The following is an 8,870-nucleotide window of genomic DNA, read 5'->3' on the forward strand; positions in this document are numbered from 1 at the left end:
CCCCTTCTATAGTGTAATTACCCTCCCCCCCAGTCCCTAGTTTAAACACTCCTCCAACCTTCTAGCCATCTTCTTCCCCAACACAGCTGCTCCTTCCCCATTGAGGTGCAGCCCGTCCCTACGATAGAGGCTGTAGCCGACAGCGAAGTCGGCCCAGTTCTCCAGGAACCCAAACCCCTCCCTCCTACACCAGTTCTTGAGCCACTTGTTAATTTCCCTAATCTCCCGCTGCCTTTCTTGTGTGGCCCGTGGTACCGGTAGTATTTCGGAAAATACTACCTTTGAGGTCCTTGCCCTAAGCTTTTGCCCTAAATCCCTGAAATCATTTTTAAGGACTCTCCACCTACCCCTAACTTTGTCATTGGTTCCGATATGGACCATGACCGCTGGATCTTCTCCAGCCCCTCCCAGTAATCTGTCAACCCGATCCGCGATATGTCGAACTCTAGCGCCAGGAAGACAGCACACTGTTCGGCGATCACGGTCTTTGTGACAGATTTCCCTATCTGTTCCCCTAATAATTGAGTCTCCCACTACCAGCACCTGTCTGGCCTGCCCTGCTCTCCTGGTCCCCTGCTTACCGGAGCTGACATTCCCCTGACTGGCAGAGGAAGTGTCCGGCTGCGGCAGTGCCGTCCCTGGACTGACATCCCCCTCATCTGCCAAACGTGCAAACTTGTTGGGGTGTGTCAGATCAGGGCTAGCCTCCCTGGCACTCTTCCCTCTACCCCGCTTTCTAAATGTTACCCAGCTAGCTACCTCACTTTCCTCAGCCTCCTCTCTGTCACCCTCTCCCTCATCTACCCCAAAGAGTGCTTGCTCGGTGAGAAGCAAACTTTTTTGCAAATTGTCAATGCCTCTCAGTGTTGCAACTTGCCCATTTAGAGACTCGATTAGCGATTCCAAACGGGTAATTTGCTCACATCTTGAACAAAGAAATTCACCCTGGAACGGCTGTTCCAGGACTGCATACATCATGCAAGATGTGCACTGGACTGCGTTGTCAATTGTGCAACACATACTAAATGGGGATTACACCACAAAAGAAAAAAATACAATACAATGTAGTAATAATATACAGGCTAATTGCAGTCCCCCTCTGAAGTCCCTGAATCTAAAGTCACACACTTACACAACCACACTTAATCAACCACGCGTCGCGGTCAAACTCGCGTTATATATCTGCTTATATTAATATAAATGCAGCTCACTGCACCAGCCTGGTTTGCTTCCCCTCTGGAATCAAAAAGGCTGTGCTGTTCTTACTGCTGAGTTTTTAAAGTCTCCTAATTAGACAGCCACACCCTAATTAAACAGCCACACCCTAATTGCTCACCTGTGCAACCCCTGGAGAAAGAAAAAAAAAAGTGTTATCACAGCACAAAATACAGTCAAACACAGCCACTCATCAATGTCCACAAATTATTTAGCTCTCAGATACTCCCTCACTTAATCTTAAGTCACACACTTAATCAACCACACTTAATCAACCACGCGTCGCGGTCAAACTCGCGTTATATATCTGCTTATATTAATATAAATGCAGCTCACTGCACCAGCCTGGTTTGCTTCCCCTCTGGAATCAAAAAGGGCGGGCTATGGGCACAGGTGTACGGCAGTTATTTGTATGCCATCTGTCAGAATACTCATTTAAAGAGGATCTAAACTAATAGTGAAAGGTTGAGGGATCAGAGCAAGACCAGGAACCAAGCACAAGTAAGAACATCACCTTCACTCAAGTGGGCTGGAGGTAACTTATGCACTTCACCATAAGTAGCCTGCAAATTTGGATTTTGCAGCTTTGCCCTTTTTGCCATCTGTATGAAAGACAAAGTGATGTTATTGGATGCCTTACTACATCTGATAAGTAAAGTTCCTGCTTGGTTCAACCCCTGCCTCTCTCATCATTCCACTTCTCCTCCTCATTGCACCTTACGGTGCTGGCGTCACAAACCAGGGGCCCAACCGCAAAAGCACCTTACACCAATTACCATCAAGGGCACCTCAACCAACATCTGGCTGGTGTTCCCTGCAACGGAGAGTGCCCCGGAGGATTTTGTGCTGTCTTCCCATCCACTGCACTGTCGGCCCCAAGGGACAACTTAACCGTAAGTACTACTATCCTCGGCACCTAATCACTAGTACGCTCACGTTCGCATCCTCCATCGGGAGCCCCGGCATGCTGCATAAACTTTTCTACTTGGCATGGAGGGTCCGGTCCGGCCAGGGCGGGCTATGGGCACAGGTGTACGGCAGTTATTTGTATGTTGGAGATCTTGGCACAGAGGCGGATCTGCATTATTATCTAAATGGATCACCTGCAGATTATCCCCAGTCTTGTAGCGCAGCGGTCTCCAACCGCCAGGCCGCGGCAATTAGGGTGGCCAGACTCCTGCACAACCCTATCTCTGATTGGAGGCTGGATATTAATTCAGAACTTCTATTGGTCTCTGCAGCTGTCAATCACATCCGAGCGCCCTCACCCCTTCAATGTGCAGCAGCTTAAAGGGCTCGCAGTACACATGCGCCGCTATGAGCTCCTCCCACCAGCTGATACTGAGTACGTTCTTCAGACCAGCGTTAGCAACTGTCACCGAGATGCCGCTCATTCCCGCATCACGTGAAGAGGACAGCCCGCCCCTTATATTACCTGTCATATGGTCAGTCACGTGGTCCGGTCATTTGCTATGAGAGCTATTGTATCCATGGAAACAAAGACGCCGAGAGAGCGCGTGTCGCCCGTAGTAACCAGCCATGTGAGCTGCAGCAGTATAGAGAGATGCTATTCTCAGGGTCACACCTGAGCATAGAGCTCCCTGTGGAGGGTATAGTGTGGAGGATATAGTGTGGAGGTCTCTGTGGGGAGTATAGTGTGGAGGTCTCTGGGGTTAATAACTACTGTGAAGTGGGGACTGCTGAAAGGTTTCACGGAGGTGGCCATGGTTATCTATTTGGGAGAATGGTCGGTGAGGTCCAGCTTTCTTGGGTGAAGCCAGTGGCCACCCTATCTGCAGCAGAGGCTTTAGTGGAGCTATGAAGTCCAAGTGCAGGTATCAGGGGCAGGCAGCAGCACAGTGCAATCAGCATTCATATTGATATTTATTGGGTCACATACAGTTGCAAGAAAAAGTATGTGAACCCTTCGGAATTATATGGATTTCTGCACAAATTGGTCATAAAATGTGATCTGATCTTGATCTAAGTCACAACAATAAACAATCACAGTCTGCTTAAACTAATAACACACAAAGAATTAAATGTTGCCATGTTTTTTATTGAACATACCATGTAAACATTCACAGTGCAGGTGTAAAAAGTATGTGGACCCCTATACTAATGACATCTCCAAGAGCTAATTGGAGTGAGGTGTCAGCCAACTGAAGTCCAATCAATTAGATCAGTTCTGGGTTTGCTTTTCACAAGAAGCATTGCCTGATGTGAATGATGCCTCGCACAAAAGAGCTCCCAGAAGACCTACGATTAAGAATTGTTGACTTGCATAAAGCTGGAAAGGGTTATAAAAGTATCTCCAAAAGCCTTGCTGTTCATCAGTCCACGGTAAGACAAATTGTCAATAAATGGAGAAAGTTCAGCACTGCTGCTACTCTCCCTAGGAGTGGCCGTCCTGTAAAGATGACTGCAAGAGCACAGCGCAGACTGCTAAGTGAGGTGAAGAAGAATCCTAGAGTGTCAGCTAAAGACTTACAAAAGTCTCTGGCATATGCTAACATCCCTGTTAGCGAATCTACGATACGTAAAATACTAAACAAGAATGGATTTCATGGAAGGATACCACAGAGGAAGCCACTGCTGCCAAAAAAAAAACATTGCTGCATGTTTACAGTTTGCACAAGAGCACCTGGATGTTCCACAGCAGTACTGGCAAAATATTCTGTGGACAGATGAAACCAAAGTTGAGTTGTTTGGAAGAAACACACAACACTATGTGTGGAGAAATAGAGGCACAGCACACCAACATCAAAACCTCATCCCAACTGTGAAGTATGGTGGTGGGGGCATCATGGTTTGGGGCTGGTTTGGGGCTGGTTTGGGGCTGCTTTGCTGCGTCAGGGCCTGGACGGATTGCTATCATCAAAGGAAAAATTTATTCCCAAGTTTATCAAGACATTTTGCAGGAGAACTTAAGGCCATCTGTTCACCAGCTGAAGCTCAACTGAAGATGGGTGTTACAACAGGACAATGACCCAAAGCATAGAAGTAAATCAACAACAGAATGGCTTAAACAGAAGAAAATACGCCTTCTGGAGTGGCCCTGTCAGAGTCCTGACCTCAACCCGATTGAGATGCTGTGGCATGACCTCAAGAAAGCGATTCACACCAGACATCCCAAGAATATTGCTGAACTGAAACAGTTCTGTAAAGAGGAATAGTCAAGAATTACTCCTGACCGTTGTGCACGTCTGATCTGCAACTACAGGAAACGTTTGGTTGAAGTTATTGCTGCCAAAGGAGGTTCAACCAGTTATTAAATCCAAGGGTTCACATACTTTTTCCACCTGCACTGTGAATGTTCACATGGTGTGTTCAATAAAAACATGGTAACATCTAATTCTTTGTGTGTTATTAGGTTAAGCAGACTGTGATTGTCTATTGTTGTGACTTAGATGAAGATCAGATCACATTTTATGACAACTTTGTGCAGAAATCCATATCATTCCAAAGGGTTCACATACTTTTTCTTGCAACTGTATGTGCAGCTGGTATATACTGTACTTTTTCCTATGTAAAGTGAAAAAAAATGGACCAATTTTCATATATATGTTGACTTGGATTATGCTGAATCACGGTATACTAGCATGATCAACGTTACCATATATAAATATATACAAGAAAAAGCTTAGGGCATATACAGGAAGATGTATAACTGATACCCAACGGACAGATATAATTATAATACTGGGGTGACTAAAGGAGGCAGTTATAAATACTGGGAGCATTATTACTGCTGGGTGTTCTGTGGGAGCATTATTATTATTGGGCACAGTATAGAGGGCACTACTACTCACAAGGACACTCTAGGAGAGAATTATTACTATTGATGGTACTTTGCAGACTATCTGTATGGCACTACTATTTCATAAATATAGTATATGGGGGCATTGGGGAGCACAGTATTGGGGGTAGGGGCACCATGAGGGGAGGATAATGGAAAAGTAAAGAAACTAAGATGTCTGTGTGTCAGACTCTACAGAGACAAGATGTGGCTGAAATTATTTGTCATGGCGGTCTGGTACGAATGGAGAAGATGAGGAAAGAGAACGTTTACATCAGTGGAAGCATCAATGGATGTAAGGGGTAGCGCTAGATGTGGCCCTGGCTAAAGATTTGAACTGGGGGGGCGTGGCCTGCAGCCGGAGGGTGAAGACGTGATCCACCATAGCTCCTGCGGATGGGATCTAATCCTACCTCATCCGTCACCTTAACATTGCCACAGCGCCCCAGTTTTTACATCTTTGTGCTCCACTCTCCACCCGACAGTGTTTGAGCCAAGTAGGAAGCTTCCACTACCCGGGCGGCCTGAGATACAGTTGCGGCCTAACCGAGCAGACGGATCCCCGGCCTCGATTTTCGGCTGCAGCGCGGCCAGAGCGCAAGCGACCCGTCCTAGAGGCCCTTGGATCCAGCCTCGGACCCCAGCGGTGCTCGGAGGGGATTGAACAGAGACCAAGCTCCATCAGGTCAGCGATCTCCCCCTGCCTCCCCTCACTCACCGGCTCAGACGAGGAACATCAGCTCAGCAGGGGCGCCATCTTGGAGGCGGCGTTCTCCTTCAGCATCATCCTACAGGGGAGCAGAGACTCTCTGTGCCTGCCGTCCTCCAGACCCACAGGGGGTGAGTGACCCTTGGAGAAAGCCTCCAGCCTGCTAGTAAACCAATAGGTTTCAAGCTGCTGCCGATCACAGCAGACTTTGCAAAAATAGTACATTAGCAGCACTGCTACATCTCCTTAAAGACACAGTCGTCGGGGGAGGCGGAGCTAGCCGATGGCTGAGTGAGATGTGGCTTATGTGAGCTCCCATAAGACTCCAGCAACTACTCTTCCAGCAGGACTTTATTAACTCTTGGGACCCCATGGGAGGCCGTAGGAGAGGGGCCCCATCGACTCCTGCTCCTGCCCTCAGATCCGCGAGAGCAATCACCCGCTTTTTCAGCACTCCTAGCCAGTCGAGTGCGCACGGCGGGGAAAACGAGGGGCCTAAGATGGCGCAGGCAACGAGACAGGCGGCCGCTTCTTCCAGCAGTGCGCTGAACAACCCCGAACAGGACACTATATCTGGTAACGGGATCCCGCCGAGTAGTCACTCACCTACTTCATACGCAGCGGCGGTGAGTCCGCCCTCGGCTCTCTCGTCCTCTCCTGCCCTCTTCAAGATGGTGGACGCATCCCTGAGCTCCTCACCACAGGTCCGCAGCTCGCCAGAATCTTCACCCAGGTCAGTGACCCCACGGGGTCTGCAAAATGATGGGGATGAATGGGACTGGAAAACTCATCTCAAGTCCCTTCCCACTAAACATGAGATGGACGGGCTTTTCATGAGACTTGAGGCGTCTCACAGACAAGACATGGCGGCAATACAGCAAGACATTCAACATGTCGGCAACCGGGTGGAGGAAATAGAGTTTGCCCAAGAGCAATTTCAGGAGACCATAGAATCGCATAGGCTGGTCTTGCAAGATCATACTGACCAGATTCAAGATATTCTCTCCCATCTTGAGGACATTGAAAATCGTAACCGGAGGAATAATCTCCGGATCCGGGGCCTCTCTGAGAAAATACTCCCTCAAGACCTGGAAGCCTGGGCCCTGTCTTTCTTCGGATCAATCCTACAAAAAAAGCCAGATCAACATATTGAATTGGACAGGAGCCAAGTGACCTAACGCGTCCCCGAGACGTTATATGCAGGGTGCATTTTTACAAGGATAAGGAGGCAATCCTGAGGGCCTACAGGAATATGGATCACGTCCGGTCTGAGGATAAAGAGATCCTTATCTTGCCAGATTTGGCCAGACGCACTTTGCTCCTGAGAAAGGCCCTAAAACCCCTTCTTTCTGAGCTACAGAAGCGTTCCATACCGTATAGATGGGGATATCCTTTTCAACTAATCGCCAACAAGGATCGGAAGACGGGGTCATTCAAGTCTATATCGGACCTTCCCAAGTTCCTGGAGACCTTCGATCTACCGCATCTGGACTTGCCAGAGTGGCCTAGGCCTCGAGAGATCCCGGGGGTCCCACGTCGCGAGCAATGGCAGAGGGTGGCATCTAAACCAAAGAGACCACCCAGAGGTCCTCCAGCGATTGCTGATTAATCTTTGTTATTTCACTTAGTACAGAAGCTGTACCATTGTCGCGATTTTGCTACTCACCTAGTGTTTCTTTTCATGTCAATTTTACGGGTCTCATTGTGTATTTGATATGTCCTGCACTGTTATAAGTTCACTTTCTTGTGTTGCTGGAGTCTAAGGTGGAGTCCACTTGGTTCTGGGCTTCTCCTTCTCCCACCTAGGGGTCTGCGGTACATAGTACTGCCTGTGACCGTAGTCACGACCTAAGTTCTTTCTTTTTGTTTTTCTAGTCCACTTTCCTGCTCCCTCCCCCCCCCCACCCTTGAGTTTGTGTCTTGTCTAGTCCTATATTCAGTGTATTAGTCCCTAGTCTCATTTGTCACATCCCCCTCCTAGTGTGCCTCCCTATCCCTCATCCCATACAGGTTTCTCTAGAGCTACAGAGAGATGGCACCGCTTTCTTTTTGTACCTACAATGTTAGGGGATTCAATGTGCCACAAAAAAGGAGTCAGGTCCTGTATAGATTACATAGGAAAAGGGTATTGATTGCTATGTTGCAAGAAACGCACTTTAAAGTTAATGCTATCCCGAAATGTGAATCTAAATATTACCCAACCTGGTTTCATGCTCCCAATCCTGAGAGAAAAGCGTCCGGGGTGTCTATTGCTTTGCATAGACACCTCCGCCACTCAGTATTATCCTATGAGGTGGATCCTAGGGGCAGATATCTCTTTTTAAAGATCTCGGTTGACCAATCTGTTATTTCAATTGCTAACGTGTATTTCCCCAACCAGGGTCAATCCGCATTCGGGACCAAGGTCTTGAGGAAAGTGGCTAAATTCGCGGATGGTTCCCCGATCATCGTAGGTGGCGACTTTAACTTAGTGATGGACCCGACCCTTGACTCATCCACTGGTAAGTCCTCAGTCTCCTCGGTGTCGGTACATCAGTTCCAAAAGGACTTAGGTGTCCTTGGTCTGGTGGATATGTGGCGGGTCCTGCACCCAGGCATCAGAGATTACACCCATTTTTCCCATAGCCATAATAGCTACGGCAGGCTGGACCATCTTTTCATATCACAGAAACTCCTTGACCTTGATCCCAAATGCTCCATAGACACTATTGTGTGGTCCGACCATGCCCCTGTATATGGTCTTCTGAAGGGTTCCACGCTAGGAAATAGAGCATCCTCATGGCGGCTAAACGACAATCTGCTGAACGATGGGGTGTGTATGGCTGACGTCAGGAAAGCCGTAGCGGATTTTTCTGTAAACCACGAATCCGACACTACTGCTCAACCGATAAAATGGGAAGCCCTCAAATGTGTGTTACGAGGCCTCTTTATCTCACACGGGACGAGGTTGAAAAAAGAGCGTACCTTGAAACTGTCCAATCTTTTCTCTGAGCTTTCTCGGAGTGAGGAGCAGAATAAGCTGTCTCCTGCGGATTCCCTGAGGGCGGACATTTCTTCCCTTCGTCAGCAGATCTTAAAGATATTAGATCAGAAATCCTTATGCGCCAGAGATAGAGTTAGACATGGTTTTTATGAATATGGGGATAA

At 48.0% G+C, this 8,870-nt stretch overlaps 1 long non-coding RNA gene across 1 annotated transcript; it reads left to right on the forward strand.

Annotated features, from left to right (window-relative positions):
- Positions 1 to 1,944: 1,944 nt before the first annotated feature.
- On the forward strand, positions 1,945 to 7,609 carry LOC121001019. Its single transcript, XR_005778956.1, has 3 exons — positions 1,945 to 2,108; positions 7,360 to 7,369; positions 7,599 to 7,609. It is a non-coding gene; the product is annotated as an uncharacterized LOC121001019 (long non-coding RNA).
- Positions 7,610 to 8,870: the final 1,261 nt, after the last annotated feature.

The sequence above is a fragment of the Bufo bufo genome, chromosome 5 (genome assembly GCF_905171765.1).
Source record: "Bufo bufo chromosome 5, aBufBuf1.1, whole genome shotgun sequence".
Lineage (NCBI taxonomy): Eukaryota > Metazoa > Chordata > Amphibia > Anura > Bufonidae > Bufo > Bufo bufo.